At 41.1% G+C, this 20494-nt stretch overlaps 1 protein-coding gene across 2 annotated transcripts in view; it reads right to left on the reverse strand.

The window, feature by feature from the left end:
* BCAR3 (BCAR3 adaptor protein, NSP family member) overlaps positions 1-20494 on the reverse strand; it is a 131554-nt gene that overhangs the window by 45251 nt on the left and 65809 nt on the right. The gene's annotated exons all lie outside the window — the stretch shown is intronic.

Consider the following 20494-nt stretch of genomic DNA (forward strand, 5'->3'; position numbering starts at 1 on the left):
GGGACAGAAAAGAAGGGCATCTGTGAGAATAATTGCCGAGAGGGTTGCGTGTCCCTGTTACTTTTCATAATCAAACATGACATCATCTCCAGAGGCATAAGCAGACCAGGAAAAAGCCCAAGCTGTTTGCTTTGAATTACCAAGCTGCTGGCAACCTCCTTGTTCGAAAACAACAGCGAGAAGTCAGCAACATCAGCATGGCCACTGCTGGCGTCATACTAGCTATGCATCATACTAGTCAACACAGCCTTCTGCTAGTTAATTAAAAGATCGGCTGGTGAACTGCCGGTTTGGCACTGCTCCCATACAACTAAACAAGCTTCTGGAAACCAAGACTGAAAGCTTAACATTGCAAACGTTGGGTGCCCTCCAAATTCCCCCAGGGATTTCCACCACCCATTTCAACAGATGATGAATTCCAGTCTTTGAAAATGCAGGCTGAGATCAGCTTTGGTACCTGCAGGCAAAAATAAATACTGATTTCTGCAGAAGCAATGTATATTGGCACAGTAAAGTTCTGCCAAGCTGAGGGCCATTCAAAATATATTGCCTTCATTCATATTCTTAAATTGTTCGTTGCACCATAGAATTCTGGTACACAGAAAGGACCTTGCAGAGTGAATAGCTCCAGATGACTCAAACAAGTGATCCAAGCCACATAAAACAGACAGACTGGTTCACGGTGCAGACTGACCTGGAAAAAAAATTCCTCCCTAATCATCTAATCGCACGAGTAAAGCCAATTTTATTAGGCCAACTCCACACTACCTAATAACCTTTCCTTCTGCTGGGGACAGGTGTCCCAGAATGAATAAGCAGAAGATTCAGGGACCGTAAATCTCTAAATACCAGTGCCAAGAATTAACTTCAAGGAAAGGCCTTGGCCTCTATGCCCTTGAATCCCCACGTCAGCAAGGCGGTGGGTCAACAATTCATGGCTGACTGCGTCGAATGCTGCTGAGAGGTCTAGCAACACCAGCAGCGCTGACCCACCTTGATCCAGATGCCTACGGAGATCGTTTGTGAGGATGACCAACACTGTCTCAGTCCCATGGCCTGGGCGGAAACTGGACTGGAATGGGACCAGGACCGATGCATCTTCCAGGAAGCCCTGCAGCTGCTCCGCCACTGCTTGCTCAATCACCTTACCCAGAAATGGGAGGTTCAAGACTGGGCGGTAAATGGACAGATCGGTGAGGTCCAAGGTTGCTTTTTCAGGAGGGCCTCACTACAGCTTCCTTTAATGCCCCAGGGAAAACCCCTGGAGCTCAGTGATTTTCATGCAACATTATAAATAGTTACTGAATTTCTCCACCATAGGGCATTTATTATGAAGCAATCATTTCAGTAGTTTCAAGAATGTATTGAGGCATTTATAGCAATGAGAACAACACCCAATGTTTAATTTTAGGTATTTAATTATAGATGGAATCAGAAATCCCTTGTGAAACAGATGAATATATAACTTGCCCAAAAAATTGCTAAGCAGGGGGCGGTTTGGTGAACAGCTCCTGCACTGACAGTATACCGCTCTGGCAAGAAGCCATCAAGCCAAGAATTTTGATTCTGATGGAGGACAACAATTTTGGTTGAGACTGTAAATCGTTGCACAACCTCAATTTTGCAGATTGTGCAAAATTTATTCAGGATTAATTAATCCAAATTTTTAAACAGAGCACATGCTAAAAAAAGAAATTCTACTTAAGTAATAACTGATAATTCTAAAACTTCCTTTGTCAGCAAGCAGATGCTTAAAGGATATGATTTCACCAGCAGCATCATAAGAAAATGACATCACACTGAAATCTCAGCAGGACTAGTACTCTGCAAATATGGGAGAAATATTTATTTCATTAGTTTATTTTTCTATTTAGCCTGTCAACCTAAAAAGGATTCCATAACACTTTTCTAAGCAAAGGAAGAATTACTCTCTATTATAAAACAAAAGTGTGTGTGTGCAAATAAAATATCAGAACAGGTTTACAATGTCCTTGTTCAGCCTTGAAACATATCAAGCAATAACAGAGTGTATGTAGAGAATATAGTTCCCTCATCATTAAGAATAGCCCAACCATACATTGTAGATTAGAGGGCAGGACTATAACTAGAAGTAAGTGTCCCCACTCAAGTATTTCTGATTAAAATTCAATTCAAACAGGACCTGTGCCAATGCAACTTCATACAAAACAGGCTGTCAGGCAAAATAATGCTAAGGAGTCTGTCTTGTATCCTATAATAATATAATAATAACTGCACTTATATACTGCTCTTCTAGACAGATTAGTGCCCCACTCAGAGTGCTGAACAAGTCAGTGTTATTATTATCTCTACAATACAGCTTGGGTGGAGAGCAGTGGCTTACCCAAGGCCACCTACTGACCTCATGGCAATAGTGGAATTCGAACCGGCATCCTATTTAATATGTACACAAACCCCCCTGGAAGAAGCGGAACAGGGAACTGGGTTAAGGTGTCATCAGTTCTATTTATCTCATGCAAATGTTGCTCTCCTGAATACTTAAGAGTTAGTCCTGGGCTGGGTAGGGAGAAATAAATCAATGCACAAAACAGACAAAATGGATGTGTTGTAGATAAGGTAGAACTTCAAGGCGGTATTCAGTTTCTTCTTCACACCCCTCAAAGATCAGATTTGCCATTTTGGAGCACTGATCATCCTCGCTTATAGAAGCACAATGGCATCCCCGGCACAGAGAAGCTGGTTGCAGGAGAGAGATGATTTTGCCACACTTATCCATGCTTTGGAAACATCCAGCTTCATTTACTACAATGTATTTATACATGGGACTACATTTGAAAAACATTTGAAAACTTCCAATTTGTCCATAACATGGTGCCCAATCCCAAAATGGTCTGGGCCAAGAGTATTTAAAAGAACAGCTTCAACCACAGGAATTGCCTTCCTTCATACATTCACCTGGCACCAACAGTGCCAACTTTAGGTATCGATTTGTCCTGTTCTCCCAGTCACGTGACAGTAAAAACAGCTGGCTTACCTGTAACTGTGGTTCATTGAGTGGATGCATGACACACCTGCCTTTTACTGAATCAGACCATTGGTTTATCACGGTCAGTACTGTCTACCCTGACCAGCAGCAGCTGTCCAGCTTCTCAGGCTTAGGACTTGCACCATTGCCTACTGCCTGGTCCTTTTAACTGGAGATGCCAGGGATTAAGCCTGTGGCCTTCTGCCTGCCAAGCAGATGTTCTACCACTGAACCGTAGCCCCTCCCTCCATCTCCCTCATTGTAACATCCCTGTTAAAATATCATGAACCTCTTAGCAAATTACTCCAGGCTACTGCACAGAGATGTACTGAAGGGACAGATGCCTAGAGGGAGTCAGGCAGCAATTTTTAAGAAAACTAGGGCTTTTCCACACACTCGATTTATTCCTGATTTTCTTAGCAGTCACTCCTCAAGCACTGGAATAGATTCAGGTACAGTTCTTCCACACGTCGTCACTCCCTTTGCATTTTTACAGTTGTGGTTTATTTTGTTCTGTATGTGCCTTAAATAATCAGGATTTTCAAGCAAGGGTGCTGTCATCATCAGTGACATCATAGCACACCACCTCCTTTTTTCATTTTTTTGCATGCTTATAGTAATAGATCAATATAGGGGCTGCATTTTAAAAAAATGAAAATAAACACAAGGGAAAGTCTTTGCATGGGGAAAAACTAAAGAGAAGCAGGTCCACTACTCAGGCCTAAGTTCCCCTCCTGTCTAAACTGGAGAGTCCTGCCTGTGCTGACCCAAAGCCATGATGCAGAGGTTGGCATCAATGAGACAAACCAAGCTCTGTTGGGACAAAAGCCCAAAGCAGCAGTGGCTATGTGCTTTTCAAACTGTGCTGCTGCTTCTGGCATAGGAAGTGGCCACTCCCCTCCCTTCGGCCACCAGGGCTTTTGCTATTTTTTAAATAGTCATTTTTATATCAGTAGATTGATCCAACATTGCAATAAAAAGTACGTCATGTTCTCTGAATTCCCAGCTTTCATTTTTTAAAAAATGCAATAGTGAAAAAGCTTGGGGATTGTGGCAGCAAGCTCCGACCCAATATAAATGTGTTCACTGGAAAGCATCTACAGTGTCTTTCATGTACATGGTTCTCTCCAATGGCGTATTCAAGAATTCTAAGGAACAGAGAACTGCACGTTAAAATGCATTCCACGGAAGAATGGATAGGGCAAGGGGTGGAGCGTGGCAACCAACCTAGACACATGTACATTAACGCACCTCCTTTTGAATACAAGGAAAAGGGCGTCTGTGTTTTAAAAGTGATTTTCTTCATATTGTAATCGGGTGATGTGGATGAAAATATTTGATCAGTCTAAATTGTTTCAGGTATGTACATCTTTGTTAATTAAAACTGTCAGATTCAGCAAGCTGCCACACTAAAACACTGCATCCTCCTTTGTTATCCGCCAGAGCCCATTTTTAGAATCTGCACGGCAACAGGCTGAACTTTGGCTCCCCCTCCTGGATAATGGCAGGCTGAAAAGAGATTAAAAACCTGTGGCTGTATAGCACAACTGTATTTTGTTCCTTTTGAAAAGAAATTGATCTTCTTGTCAAGACGGAACCAAAGGTGAAAATAATGGTTAGTTAGTACCATTATATTACACACAGACACACAAGTAAATGAATGTTGAGTTTTGTAAACATGGGTTCATATTGTTTGTAAACATGGGTTCAACACTCCACACCCGACAATAGCCCTGCAGAGAAGATTAGCACATCAAGCACCAATCCATATGCAAAAGAACCGCCTCGGGATACAGTGAAGCCTCCCGCCATTAGCATTCCACACCCTGGGAAACTCTTATAGATGACTCAGCTCAACCCCACCCCTCCTGAGTAGATACAAATGACCTACATCTTTTCCACACTGTGACACTGAGAGATCTCTGTCTTTTGGTGCTACACCTCTGAAGATGCCAGCCACAGCTGCTGGCGAAACGTCAGGAACTACAATGCCAAGACCACGGCAAGACAGCCCGGAAAACCCCCAACAACCATGGGTTCATATTCATGGCTGCAACTGAGAGTGTCCACTCCTCCAAATCCAAGCCGAAAGTGGCACCAGAATTCCCGCAGCCCAGTCTTTAATAACATGACACTTACTTTGTACTAGAATTCTGCCCCCCCCTGTTTGAGGCATAGAATCCTGGAATTGTTCTATTTTCACACTTTTTAAATATGTGCGCGCCAATATTCAGCTCTCTGGGTGGCCTGGAAATTCTGTGACGGTTGCAGGACACATAAGGGGTCTGACATTTTGGGAGAGGGGTGTACAAATGTCATATTTTTCTAAATAAATATACTGATGGGGCATACTATATATACTATTATGTTAGTGGATCAGATTGTATATTATATAATGAATGTGCAGTATGGTGTTGTGTGCTGTGCCACATTGGTGGCAGGGCACACAGTAGGGGTTTTAATACATATTATAATGACGGTAGTATATTTGATAGAATATATGTTTAAAAGAAATAGAATATGTTTAAACTAAGACTTTTGTTATATATTATATTATATTATATTATATTATATTATATTATATTATATTATATTATATTATATTATATTATATTATATTATATTATATTATATTATATTATATTATATTATATTATATTATATTATATTATATTATATTATACTGGTCTGCTATATTGAGGGGTATAAGATCTATACTATATTGATAGTATAACTGATAGATGTATATTATATTGATAGAATATTTGATAGTATAATTGATAGAAGTATATTATATTGATAGGATATTTGATATATATGGCAGAATACCTGAAAAAAAAAACTAGAATGTGCTTAGAGTAAGGGATTTATTAAGTAATAAGAGGGGTTAAGGGTTGGAAAGCTGTTGGAAGTCGATAGAGAGGGGGGAGGAAAAGGGTGGGGGATAGGGTTAATTAGACATTGAGGGAATGTATGTATTGAATTTGAAAAGTATACTCACCAATAAAAATTTTTTTAAAAAATGTCAGATTTTTCTAGCAACTAATGTCTTAGCTTATATGCAGACTGAGTTTCAGGGTTCTCACTCATCAGGAAGCACCTCAAAAATTTCCTTGTCCCCAAGAATTAGCAGGACAGTTGCTCAAGAGAGGTCTAAGTGTTTTTTAAAGCATGCAATTAGAAAAACACCCATAGTTAGGAACAGGATTTGTATGTGTGAAAAAAAGACTCAAATAGTGCAAAGATCCCCCAGAGAGGCTGCCGTGGGACTGCTTTGCACAGACACGCAACAACCAACCCAATGGGAACCAGTCAACAACAACTCACCGATGACTCGTGAAGTGTCAAGGACAAAGAGCAGGTTTTGCCCCCATCCCAGCAGCAGCCCCAAATGCAACAATGAGCGGGTGACAACCTTCATTTATTTGAGAGGTAACGATTCATAAAGACTCACCAGAGGAGCAGAGGCTAAATACGCTCCCTTCCCATAGAGACCCCAGCAACTAAGCATCAAGCCTCCCAAACAGTTCACCTCAAAATACCACTTAGAAATACCCATCTAAGTTCTGGTTTGGGGTCTTGCTAGAGTATTATGGAAACTCTGGAACCAGCTTTTCTGGGCATGGATTAAATGTCACCCACATCAAAACTAGGAGACAAGGGCATCTATGAGCACGAATAAGGAAGCCAATATCTGTGAGTGCTGTGTTTGCACTGCAAAGCATAGGGAGGATGTTGGATTGAGATTATTCCATGGATCCAAACCAGTATCAAACCAATGGTGCAAATGATAATAGTGTTGACGGGCCCCAGGTCCACAGCTTACAAATCTTGCTTACCCTGCACATGCACCTTCTGTTAAATTCCAGGGAGCTCGTCCTCCCTCCAGGATAAGCAAAGAAACGTTCTCATTTTGGATTCAGTTTAGAATACCAGGAACTGTCCTATCCCATCATCACCACAAAGTTCCCCCAGCTACCTACAGCCTCGTTACTAAAAGCTGGGTTGGGGCAGCTGGACCTCCTTCCAGTCTACAGATCGAAAGTACTTTTTTAAAATAAAGTTTGGATTGCTAGTCACAGAATGTTATGTCAGGAATAGGAAAGGGTCTAATTAGCTTCAATCCAAGTACGGAATTTGGTCCCCTCCTTTCTTTTCTATAATTTTCCCTTCAGGTTCCCAAATCTCAATGCTCCAATAAGAAAAGAAAATGTAACCAGAACTCCTCTTCTATACAAGTCCTAAGGGTATGCCTAGCCTCCATATTTAGCAAATCTACACTTTCAAGCTTAAACCTCTTCAAACTTCTCTTCCCTGGCTGCTCCCTTCATTGCTTGCTTAGTAGTTCCTCTTTCTTCAGTTCTAGTCTCCTCTACCATCTTCCTCCTCTTTTTTTTTTTTTTTTGCATACCTCTCTACTTTTCTCGATATATACTTCAGCCTACTTTTTGTAAGCTTGCCTCTGGGTGTTTGACCAATAGATTTCTTAGCTCTTGGAATCTCTTCCCAGTCCCTGTGTGGCCCACAACACTACTGTGAGAGCTTTCAGTCCTATTCAAAACTACGCCTTTCCCTTCCATCACAGAAGCTGAGCATTTAGAACATTCATGAACCTTCCCCCTCCACTACCTACTGCCAGAAACTTCACTGCTACCAATGCAATACAATATAGAATCATAGGGTTGGAAGGGACTTCCAGGGTCATCTAGTCCAACCCTCTGCACAATGCAGGAAATTCACAACTACCCCCATCCCCCACGCCCCCCCCCCCACACCCAGTGACCCTGCTCCATGCCCAGGAGATGGCAAAAACACTGTCAAAATCCCCAGACAAACTGGCCTGGGGGAAAATTCTTCCTGAGCCCAAAATGGAGATCAGCATTACTCTAGGCATACAGACTGTTGAAAATGTTTGTACACTATAGCAGTTTCTATACTATCGGCATACTTGCTCTGTCATTAATAAAATATGAATTCCAGAGTGTTGGCCATGTTAATCAGTTGCAGCAAAACAACCAAAAAGGAGTATTGTGGCTAAGTAAACCGGCTTGTCTTTAATGCCGCACAAAGCTTTTTTCATTTAAGAAAAATGTAGACCACCATCACACCCCTGTAAAAGTTAACATAAAATATTCAGCTTTATACTGACATAGTAAGCACTAAAAATACCTGAGTTTTCCATCTCTACAGGTATTGTTTATGACCACAACTAATAATGTGGCTACTGTTGCACTTTGAACTGCAGTTATGCAGCTAATGTCAAGCACTTCCTCCTATGACGTTTGTTTATTGCATGATGAATATTGTGTGCATTTCTCTTATCTCAACAAGCCAAAATGCATTAGTAGTTCAGCTTCCATTCAAATGTCCACCACATCTGAGTTGTTCTTAAACTGATACAGAAGACTCAGTGAAGAACCATGACCCATAAATGTGTGGACATGTCTTTCTTAAATTTAAGCAAGATCTACTATTGTGGTAGATTTTAAAATGTTTAGAAAAATTGCTATTGTTTTGTATTCATTCCCTTCCAGAGTCTCTTCAAGCAACATTTTTACACCTTCTAGCCTACATGATAGAAGCAAGAGATAATTGTTAAAATTATTCTTAGATTTTAACACCAGAAGGTTGGCTTTTCTTTTGCATTAGTGAAGTTCAAGAGTGTCATTCTTTTTACCACGCTAGAGGGCAGTGTATTACCACAAGGCACTTTATTAAAACATGCTTTCACAGGACATGTTCCTAAATCCTGCCTAAATTAAAATTCTACAAGTTACAAGACTGGGTGTAACAACTGCATAAGACATGGAAACAAAGTGTCTGATTTTTGGCTACATAGCCTGCTTGCAAGTTACTGACTTTCCCTGTGAATATTTTCAGATGATGTTTGCGTACAACTGGAAATATAAAACTGGAAAAATAAAAGGCGTAACAACGTATTAAGTTTTCTTGTCATATCTGGAACTTGTCCCACTTATTCATTCAAAATAATGATAGTTTTTGACAGCAAAATGTGGAACACTACAGCAGTAGCAACCTCTTCTTGGATTTTGTTTGCTTGCTTGTTTGCAATCTAACAGCAGTTTCTCAGCAACACCCTCTATTGTGATATGGATGCTACGAACACTGCAGGCTGAGACACCGATTGCAACTGCATTCAGTTTGGGACCTGAATACTTGGAGTTCCCTTGATGTGTCATACTTACGGTTGCCAGGGACCTGGAGTCCCTCGACAGGGGATCCCCAGGTCCCTGTAGTCTCCTGGTAGGGGAATGGGAGTCAGGACTAGGGATGTGCATTTTGGCTTTCCGAATGCCGAAAGAAAGCCGAAAGAAATGTCTTTCGGCTTTTTTCAGGTTATCTGAAACGTTTTGGGGAAAGCCGAAACGTTTAGGGTTATCCGAAACAAAATAACCCGAAACGTTTCGGGGGTTTTGGCTTTTTTCAATGGGAAAATGCCTTCGTCTTCCCGGACGCCTGGGGGAAACATTTTCTCACTGAATCATCCCAAAATTGGTGGGGACCTTCCTCTAACCCCTCTCTAACAACCCCCCAAGTTTCAGACCGATTGGACTTTGGGGGACCATGTTATGGCCCCCCAAACCAGGTCCCCCTATCCTCACCTAAGTAAGGGGAAAGTGAGCGTCTTTTTAGCTTGCTGCTGCTAATCTTCTTCATTATTTCCTACGGGAAAAAATGAAGAGGCAGGCTTCCTTTGCCGGGGTGGCATTTTGCATGCAAAATGCCCCCCAACCCTCTGGGGCCCTTCTCCCACCTCTACTCCCACCCCCCACCAAGGCTCAGCCTGCTCCCACTTGGGGGGGGCATTTCATGGCCTCCCCAAGTAGATGCTCTTTTCTCCAGCAATTCCACCTGGGGGAGGCTTGTCTTGCCAGGGGTGGCATTTTGCATGCAAAATGCCCCCCAACCCTCTGGGGCCCTTCTCCCACCCTTACTCCCACCCCCCACCAAGGCTCAGCCTGCTCCCACTTGGGGGGCCATTTCATGGCCTCCCCAAGTAGGTGCTCTCAGCCCCCAAAGTCCACCCCTTACAGCCCCACACAAACCCAATTCCCCCCCAGCTGCCACACACAGGCCCAAATCCCAACATTAGCCCCTCACAGACCCAAATCCACCCCCAGCAGCCCCACACCCACCATAACCCCAGGAACAGGCTGGCAAAGGCCAGCCCTCTCCCTTTGTTCCCTATGCTGGGAACTTCTAAACTCTCTTTCCCTGGGCAATTCTGCACAGCCCAGGGGTGCCACAATGGTGGGCACACTTCTGAGTGCCAGCTGGTCCCTGTGAAAGAGCACCTGAACCACAGACACCCTCCCTCAAATTCCCCCACCACCTACAGAGATGGCTGGCCAGCCAGCCCCATTGTTCCCTATGATGGGAACCAACTGCACAACAAAGAATAAAACACGAACAACACAAAATAAAGTTTTAAAAAAATTATTTTCTCCCTTTCAAAGTACAAGTAGGCAAAGCATTATGACACATTACACCAGCAGTCCCCCACACAGAAAAATAACACAACTCACTTAACATCAGAGAATCACAAAAACACAATTCCCGTCAAAAACACTTTATTTCTTGAACAGCTTTAGGTTACACAGCAGGGGGGCACACCAAAGGGCATTCCAGCATTCCACCTCACAAAAATAACACAACTCACTTAACATCAGAGAATCACAAAAACACAATTCCTGTCAAAAACACTTTATTTCTTGAACAGCTTTAGGTTACACAGCAGGGGGGCACACCAAAGGGCATGGCAGCAGTATCTTACACAAAAATAACACAACTCACTTAACATCAGAGAATCACAAAAGCACAATTCCTGTCAAAAACACTTTATTTCTTGAACAGCTTTAGGTTACACAGCAGGGGGGAACACCAAAGGGCATGGCAGCAGTATCTTACACAAAAATAACACAACTCACTTCACATTAAAGAATCACCCCAAAAAAATTGCTGTCAAAAGCACTTTATTTCTTTAACTGCTTTAGGTTACACAGTAGGAAGGCACAACAGGACATGAAAGCAGTGTACTACACAAAAATAACACAACTCACTTCACATCAGAGAATCACCCAAACACAATTGCTGTCAAAAACGGTGAAGTGGGTTGTATTATTTTGTGTAGTACATTGCTATCATGCCCTGTTGTGCCCCCCTGCTGTGTAACCTAAAGCTGTTCAAGCTATCCGTTTCGGCTTTCGGCATTATCCAAAATAGATTCTTGTTTCGGGTAAAGCCGAAACAAGAAAGCCGAAAAAGTTTGGCTTGCACACCCCTAGTCAGGACTTACCCTGGCTTCCTTTTTCCATGTGTGCACGTAACGCACATGCTCCCGGCTCATGTGATGACGTCACTTCAGCGAGTGACATCATCATGCGGGGTCAAAGGGCACCCCCAGTTCAAAGGGGGCCCTTGTTGCCACTGCCACCTGCTCTCGCTGCGACCATGGCCACTCACTCTCACCGCAACTGCAGCCCACTGTCATTTGGCGCAAGAGGCTGCCACAGCGAGAGGCGGCAGCAGTGGTGGCAGCAAGAGGCAGCGGTGGTAGTGGTGGCAAGAGTGAGCAGCTGCAATCACAGCATCTTGCTGCTGCTGCCACCCACTCTCGCGGCACAGGAGCGCATCCCCCCGCCACCCAAGTAAGTGGGTGTGTGTGTGGGGGGGAAGGGTGAGATCTCGGGATCCCCGCCCCCCCAGCAGGGGAATGACAACCCTAGTTATACTAAACAAGCACGCACATACCCACTTTTCATTCTTAAGCACTCACAGCATGGCACAGAAAGGCAGCCATCGAACAGACTTGCTACAACATGCACATTACTGAATCAGCAGCCTAAGGACAATATTCATTAGCAGTTCCTGTCATCATGAGGATGACCAGATCAAGGTTACCCAGTTGGAAGAAACTGTTTAATGAATATTTCTGAAGGGTAGGGTGGAATTCTTACATTACTATAAACTTGGGAGATTCCTCCAGTAATTTTTAAATTCAGATTTTGAAGAAAGCACTGCCAACTAATCATGGCAACACAAGAACATAAGAACACTCCTAACTGTATCAGACAAGTAAGCCACGTACTCCACTGTCCTTTCGAGGAGATGTGCTACACATTAACAATGCCGTCCTCAGCAGAGTTACAAGCTGCTAGGTCCATTCAATGGACTTAAAAGGAAGTAATTCTGTTTAAGACCATACTGTAATAGAGCTATAGTACCCAGATCTACACCTAATTTTTAGACAGGGCTTGTATGAGGAACTGAAACAGGAAGCAGGGGCAGCATTGCATGTGCCTCCTCTCACTGACTCAGACAAAGGGCTCTTCAACCCCCTCCTCCCCAGAAAGAACAGCAATGCTGCGTTGGCAAAGCTTCACCATCACCCTCTGGGCACCTTTCAGCATCTTGCCTGTTCAATCCAAGACACAGTTGTACTCTAATCAAGAAGAAGAGCTTATAAAAAAACTTAACCCTCTATATTTGACAAGAGACCTTTTGGCATGAACATTAATCTAACATGTGGTAACTAGGGCAAGAAGATTAGTGACAGCTCATGATTGCAAATACTGACCACTCCCCCCAAAAGCCACAAATTGCAAAAATGTGTTTAGTTTTAATTTGGCAAGAAGTAATAAAAATCTATTTCTCTATCCTCTCTTGATTTACCACCCAATAAATGTCACTCAATAACCAGCAATGCTTCCTGCAGGGGAGGTCAACTCTATAAAACAGTGGGCTTGAATGAAAGACATGTGGAGCAATGTTTCCCAAAGGAAATGTCAGGATGAAATCAACAATGAGACTCAGGAACTGTGAGGGTGGGATACGAGGCTCTTGGTTGGTGGGTGGTCAACTGGTGCCTAGAACGACTGGGTGAAGAAGGCAAGAGTGACAAGAGAATCTTCAACAGATAAGAATTCTTCCAGTGGGCACAATGTAAGGAAGCTGTGCATAGTCCTAAACAGCAAAAAACTGGAAGTTAAGGTATCATTACAATGGTAAACCTATCATGTTGCATAGGAATTCATTGAGTCCCTGTTCATCAGAGACAATGTCTACTTCACAGGGCTGTTTTTTTTAAAAAAAATCTCTGTCCCTATGTTGTCTCTGGAGAAAATGGTGAGAAGAATACCTTTTAAAAAAGGTGAACGTAATATGCACTAGAGATTTTTCAGGCTTACTGGAAGTTACCTCTGAATGAGGGGTGGCTGTAGTTCCTTAGCTCTAGAGAACGAGCATGAAGGTACATGAGTGTGAACAGAAGATGGTCATGTGCTATTTCCCATTCAGTTCCCCTCAAATAATTACCCATGCAGACTCAGTCACTGTTACTGAAGGTATTCATGATGCAGCTACTCCATTACATGAGGGATATAAATACAATATCCGCTGTAAGGTTAAATAGTTCAGGATGGAACTTTTGAAAGGAAAACTGTTGGCTAACTGATCCTATTTGAGAAACCAATGCAGACAAGCTAGTGAAGAGTAAATACACAGAGTGAGAGAAGAAAAACCTTCAACTGGCAAAGGCGGCTGGGGGGGGGAGCGAGACATTTGGATTCTTGAGGTTCTTCAAATGCATAAAAATGCCCTTTTCTTCACCACTTTCACTTTGTAGGGTGTGGTAGCCTCTGCCATCAACGCTAACTGTTTTCTCCTATCTGCCATATGGACAGCAGCACGACAAAGCTTCTGTTCTATCTGGGGATTAGATGGGCCAAAGCAGCACGAAATATTCCTCACATACACAAGGACCCTACATGGATGAACTCTTTCTAAAATATTTTAAAACCAGTGATGTCAGGGAAAGAAGGATGCCAGCGAATTCTTTAGACATAACATCGTAATGTAGTGGCGGACTACATTAAGACAGTTAAAAGTTTACGTAGCTTGTGATCAGGTAGAAAGACTCAGAGTTCTTACAAAACCAGATAAAGAAGCCAAGAATAAAAGGACAAAAGTAGCATCTTTAGGATCACTGTAAATTGGTTGGATTCCTGACTCCTTCTGAGGTACTGGATACACACTTAGTTGTCCTTTGAGTTGGCAGGGGCTATTTAAGTCCAATCCCTTGCTAAAGGTAAGATCATTTGAACTGGCAGCTGAAGGCCTCCAGCAAGCAACAGAAAAACTCCCTCCTCAGGTAATTAGGTCTACTGTCAAACTGCTCTCCCTGTTAGGAAAATCAAAAAGAGTCCAGTAGCACCTTTAAGACTAACCAATTTTACTGTAGCATAAGCTTTTGAGAATTTCGAGAATTCTCGAAAGCTTATGCTACAATAAAATTGGTTAGTCTTAAAGGTGCTACTGGACTCTTTTTGATTTTGCTACTACAGACTAACACAGCTAACTCCTCTGGATCTATGACCCTGTTAGGAAGTTTCTGATACTGAACTGAGATCTACCCATCCTGCAACTTATTTATGTCAGTGACAAAATGAAGAATGTGATTTCTGACCATAATCCTCAGGTCATAAATGTTATAATTCCTTCCCATCAGGTGATCCACCCACAACTCATCTATGACTCTATTTTTTTTATTTAAAAAAATGTCTCCAGTATAAGCATTCAGAACAGAATGCGGAAAATATCCTTTTAAGGAAGAGATTAATCCATCCTTCCATTTCCCTTTCTTAAAGGGCAGGAGGCCCAGTGGAAACAAGTCCTTTTCTTTTAAAGAACCAATTCCAATATTTTCAGTGCGTAAGGGAGGGAGAAGTGCTAAACAGAGCCCCTGTAAAATTTTATTGGAAATGCTCAACCTCTGTCTTCCACACTCTCAGCTGGCACTATTTGATCTACTCTCTCTCCCCCATAAGGAGAGGGTGTGTCAGGCTGTTGATATGCAGTCTCAAGCAAAGGGGGGTAGGGCGGAATCCTCTACATCAGCTAATTTATTTGCCTTATTTGTCCCTGCCCCCCCACCCTCAAATCTCAGGATGTGTACAACTGTTGCTATCGCTTTGCCTTTTGTAAAAAAACATATATAGCTTTCATTGCTTGATTTTTTTCACTTAAGCACAACAAATTTTTCATGGCTGTTTTGTTAGCAGCTCGCCCAAAGCAGGATTGGCCGATTTTCACTTGTGGAATAAAAGCCAATTCTAAAACAGCTATTTAACTGTGACCAGAATTTCAGCAGCGCTGAGAGAACAAAAGAGGGGCTCAAGTCTTATGGCCAGTTTTCAGCAAGGAGATTTCACTAGATCAGTGCATTTGCTTGTTCACAGGCACCCGCAGTTGCATAATTACCAACCCCCCCTTTTTAATCTTCCCAATGACCTAATGCATCAATACTTTAGACATCATAAAAGCATTCATTTGCATTAGCATTTTACAGCATAAGTCTTTCTATAGAGTCGTTTTTTTAAAAATACACTAATTTTCCGAGAATTTAAGTTATAAATAAGCAAGCTAAAAATATGCTGTCTCTGTACAGCATTAATGAAAGTATCATTAGTTCCTTCTGTTTTCAGTCCTCGGCTCAACATCTCTAAACAGATCTCTTAATTTACATCTGAAGTGCAACTAATTATTTGCTGAAGACAGCAGCATTTGTCAAACAAGAGCAAAGCACAGACAATGAAAAGTAAAATGATACAACAAACCTACAATGAAAGCTGTCTCTCAAAAAGCAAACAATAAAGAGAATTTAAAAGCCTGACACTGGGATGCTCTGTTTATTGTGTAGATGAAATTGTGGGGGAGATCTGTTATTATTTTCTTCATACCAGACTAACTATATTTCAACTTTATTTAAAAAAAATATTTGGCAAGCCCATGGTGAATCCCTTCCATCTGTCTAACACCAGGAATGAATGCACACAAGCATTTCTCCAAGCAATATTTTACCATGGTGTACATGTGAGCACTTTGCAAGCTGGTTGTCTACACTATCCTAGCCATGTGGGAAGATAAATTGTGTCTCCTGGTTGCTGGTCAAGTGCAGAAGCATGAAAAGAACGGATTCTCTTCATCTCTTGGCAGAACAATACAGGCAACCTGCTTGCTGAACGATCACATGTTCATAATGAGACACTGCCAGTCACGACGCTGCTGGCTGCATTTCATCCTCTGACCATGATAATCTCAAACAGGGCCAAGTAGTGGGTAAAAACACAAAATAACCAAACCTAAAAGGAGGGTCTTAAACAGATCACTACAAGCCCTTGATGTGTATAAGAAACAAAAGACCAAAAATGAAAAAGAGGGGGGTCTCACACAACCACATAAACCCAAGGGGACACAAAGTCCTAAGAGATCTGAATTAATAATAAAGATTTTTATAAATTTTTGTAGATTTTTATAAATTTTTCAAGTGCAAGTGCACTAGTGCAAAATTATATAAACATACACTGTAAACCAAAATCTCTCGTACATACAATCCTTATAGGATGTTCCTATCCCAAGTAGCCAACATTTCTAAATAAGGTAAACATCACAATTTATCTGAATCCAGTCCAAACCAATGCTCATATAGAAGGTAAGTATCCCAGTTCATAAAGTAAGTCCATATGTTCATGTAAGCTCCTTTTTTTCCTCTTTCCTAGGCAGATGCCTGTCGTGAAGAACCGAGGTCACCAACAACGGGGAGTAATGTTCCAGGAGAGTTGCCAATGGATGTGCCATCCCTTAAAACATCCTGTTTCGCAATGTTTCTTCATAAGCCAACATTTTAAACTGTTCAGCCTACCTGAACATATGGACTTCCATGTTTCATGTTATACTTTGTTTGCAGAGAATCTCTCTCAGCCTGGTAAACTGTAAGCCAAACTATACAGGAAATTTTGGCCAATGTCTCAAAGCCAGATTTGGATTCAGTTTCAACTTGGATTTGTTTATTCGCTTTAGAACCACTTTACTTGGGTTCATTCAGTCACAACTTTGAACAGTTCTTGTTCCATATATGTTTGTAAAAGATTTTGTTAATGCTTTGTATAAAAATTGCTTGAATAATTCATGATTTTGATGTAATGTATCATTATAGCTTTGCCATACATTATAAAAATCCTTATGCCATTGTTTTTGACTATTGTATAAGCATTTCTGGATATATAAGCTAAATTTACTTAATAGGCATTTTCCACTGTGGGGTTTTTTTTGGGTCTTATTTAGTTCAAAGCCGGATGCAACAAGTGATAAACAAAGCTCCCAAGTGCACCAGGGCTCTATTCAGACCAGGACCACAGTATGGAGAACAGGGGCTTTATCTTTCTCCTCCACACCTTTTTTCCAAGCCAAAGTGGCCACAGGAGGGTACTTTTTTGCCCACTGATGGGCTGTCCATACAGCATTTGGGGACCCCTAATGTGACTTGTGCCAACACATCTCATGCAGTTTACTCACTTGGTTACACATAGGGAGGCTGCAATAATTTGATTTACTAACCTATATTTGGCTTACTGGGTCAAAGTCTGAGAACCACTCTGACCCATAGCCTTAAGCAAGTAAATAATCTACCGAGATGTCTGTGACAACCATCGATTATACAGAGGAGCTTGTCAACACGTAACAATTGCATATCTCCATCAAGCCCTGAGGTCTCCCTGCAACACCATTTCTTCCGGCTCAGGACTTTGTCACAGGAAACATTCTGGAACATCAATGCAATCAACTCTCCACTCCACCCAGCCTCATTGACACATACACAGACATTATCCTTTTATTTTCAACCCCACATACATTTCTGGAGAGCCCTACCGACTGCCAGTGGAATCTGTAAGTATGCATAGGACTGAGGTAAGTATGCATAGTACTGAAACTTAACAGCATAATCCTATCCATGATTACTCGAAAGAGCTGCTGATTTCAGTAGAACTCCCTCCCAAGTAAGCATGCCCAGGGCTGAAGCTTCAGGGTTATTGCTGTGGCTTAGTGCTTATCACAGTCATTTCCTTCTGGACAGACATGTGCCAAAGATCATCCAGAATGAAGAGGTGAGATCGCTAATGGAAAACCCAGAGGGTGCTTTAACTCTGTGAACTCAAGGAAAACAAGCAGACTTTGTGCCTCAAGACCAACTGCGAATGGAAAATGAAAATAGGAAAGGAAGAAGCAACGCAGCTGGTTGCTTGACAACTTTCAGCATCCTGGGCGACTTTGCGCAGGGCTATTGTTTAACACAGTACGGATAACAGCATTTATGGCAACATACCTTTTCATTCAGGAAGCAATGGCAATAAATGATGCAGATTTTTAACCACATGCCAAAACTCATGTTTTTCAATGTGGGTTAACATTATAACATTATATAACATTGCAGAAACATATAAGGCCTTGGATATATGAAGATGGTCTTATCCAACTTACTGCTGCCTTTTGAGTAATGTGAATTGTACATGAAATTATCTTAATTAATAAAATTGATTCAAGAATTGGATGACCAGCGGCACAATCAAAATCAGAGTTATACATTTCTATAACCACTGAAGTCAACATGCTTAGAAGATATTTTTTTCTTTTTAAAAAATGTATTTATTTAAAACACCAATAGAAACAAAATGGCTAGCTTACCAAGCATATTACCATACTTCCTTATACAAATCTTAATTGTTAACAAAATGTAATTGAAATAACGATGATTGCGGAAGGAATATGGAGACTCTTTGTTCTTTAAAAGCTTTTCCAAATCCGGGTACCATTTATTCAGGAAACTTGACTCTGATGTAGGATACTCATATGACCTCCTAACATCTGCTGTTTTGTCAAAAATTATATAGTCCCACAGGCATATGTACCACTCCTCTAATTCTAGTAATTGGGGGGGGGCTTCCAATGAGAGGCAATTACTTTTTTAGCTACCAATAGTAGAGTTACTATTAAATTTTTCCATATATCAGGGATGTCTAAATCCGGCAAAACATTCAACAATATAGATTGTATCATGAATGGAACTGTATGTCCAGTAATATAAGTTATTTGATGCACCATCTTTTTCCAAAAATTAGAAACCACTGGACAAGACCACCAACAATGAATGTAAGTTCCCTCCCCTCCACAACCTCACCAACAACGAGAACTATAGCTTGGATTGATATGCACTATTTTAGCTGGAGTAGAGTACTATCGAGTAAAAAACTCGATATATCGAATTTAAAGAGCTGGTATGTAGGGAATGAGATGACCAAATAATTTCCCAAGTTGAATCTGTTAAGGAATTCTCACTATCACGCATCCAAGCTTTATGAAAAGATAATGAATTCGACCTGCCATAGCTAATTAATAACATACATTTTGAGAACAAACCTTTTGAAGAATACGATGAAGTACTAAGCAATTCGTCAAAAGGGGTGACAGATTTTTGCAAATCTTTCTTAATCTCTGGTATATTACATAAATGCTGTAATTGGAGATATTCTATCCAGGGGATTTTCTCTTGAGGTTTAGATTCTAATTGCAATTTACTGCATATTATTCCATTTTTAACAATATCAATTAATCTTATGTTGTTCATTTTTTTCCAAACCTTATATGAGGGGGGAACCACACCTGGTTAGTAAAAGTGGAACTAGAAGAAACCTTTGGTAGATGTCTTTTCCTAAAGTTATCCCACACCTTCAAAATGATCTCTAAACGTGGGTTTGCATTGATTGACTTTGGTCTCTGACTATGTGGTAGTCACAAAATTTCTCTCAGCTGAAAAGGAGCAGTAAAGGTTTCCTCAATATATTTCCAATCAGTGCACATCCTGACCTCATTATATTTAAGTACATTTGTAAGAATAATGGCCTCATGAATAAGTTTTAATATCTGGAATTGACAAACCTCCTGATTCCATTGGCAGCCTTAAAAGCAATCCTTGGAGCCTTATAGTTCCACATGAATTTAAGTAATAAGGTTTGCCATCTTGATAACAATGACTTAGGTATATTAACAGGTAAGGCCCTCAAGATACATAATAATCTTGAAAATAAAAAGGATTTTATAAGAGAGACCCTTTCAGGCCAGGATAAATGTATTGTTTTCCAATTCTGTATTATAGATTGAATCGACTACTACATACAAATGATTGTATTTTATAAAATCTGTCTATGCTTAGAAGATAATACGCTGTTTAGGATAAGCTTTCAAAAAGCGGTGGAAGCGCATTGAAAAAACCAAGATAAGTAAAACAAGCTTTGATGCTCCCATGATTACTAGTACAACAAAATCCTTCAGGCGTTTTGTTGTAGAATCCAATTACTGGCTATTATATAGTTGTAATACAATGGTGTTGCCAAGAGTTTTATTAATGCACCTTCCATATAGCAAGGACCCCACAGCTCTGTCTTACCAATCCCATTGGTTTTCTTACTTGATTTGCTCCAATGTTTCCCTCTCTTATTTTGATCAGTATTCGAGAGTCTCTGGACTCAACATGCCCTGATGACAGAAGTTCCATTCATATCAACAGGAGCACATTAAAGATCAAACTGCAAATTTGTTTTGTTCCTTTCTGGAACAATAGCCCGAATGTTGCAGTAA

This window comes from Eublepharis macularius, chromosome 5, assembly GCF_028583425.1.
Source record: "Eublepharis macularius isolate TG4126 chromosome 5, MPM_Emac_v1.0, whole genome shotgun sequence".
In the NCBI taxonomy this organism is placed as follows: domain Eukaryota; kingdom Metazoa; phylum Chordata; class Lepidosauria; order Squamata; family Eublepharidae; genus Eublepharis; species Eublepharis macularius.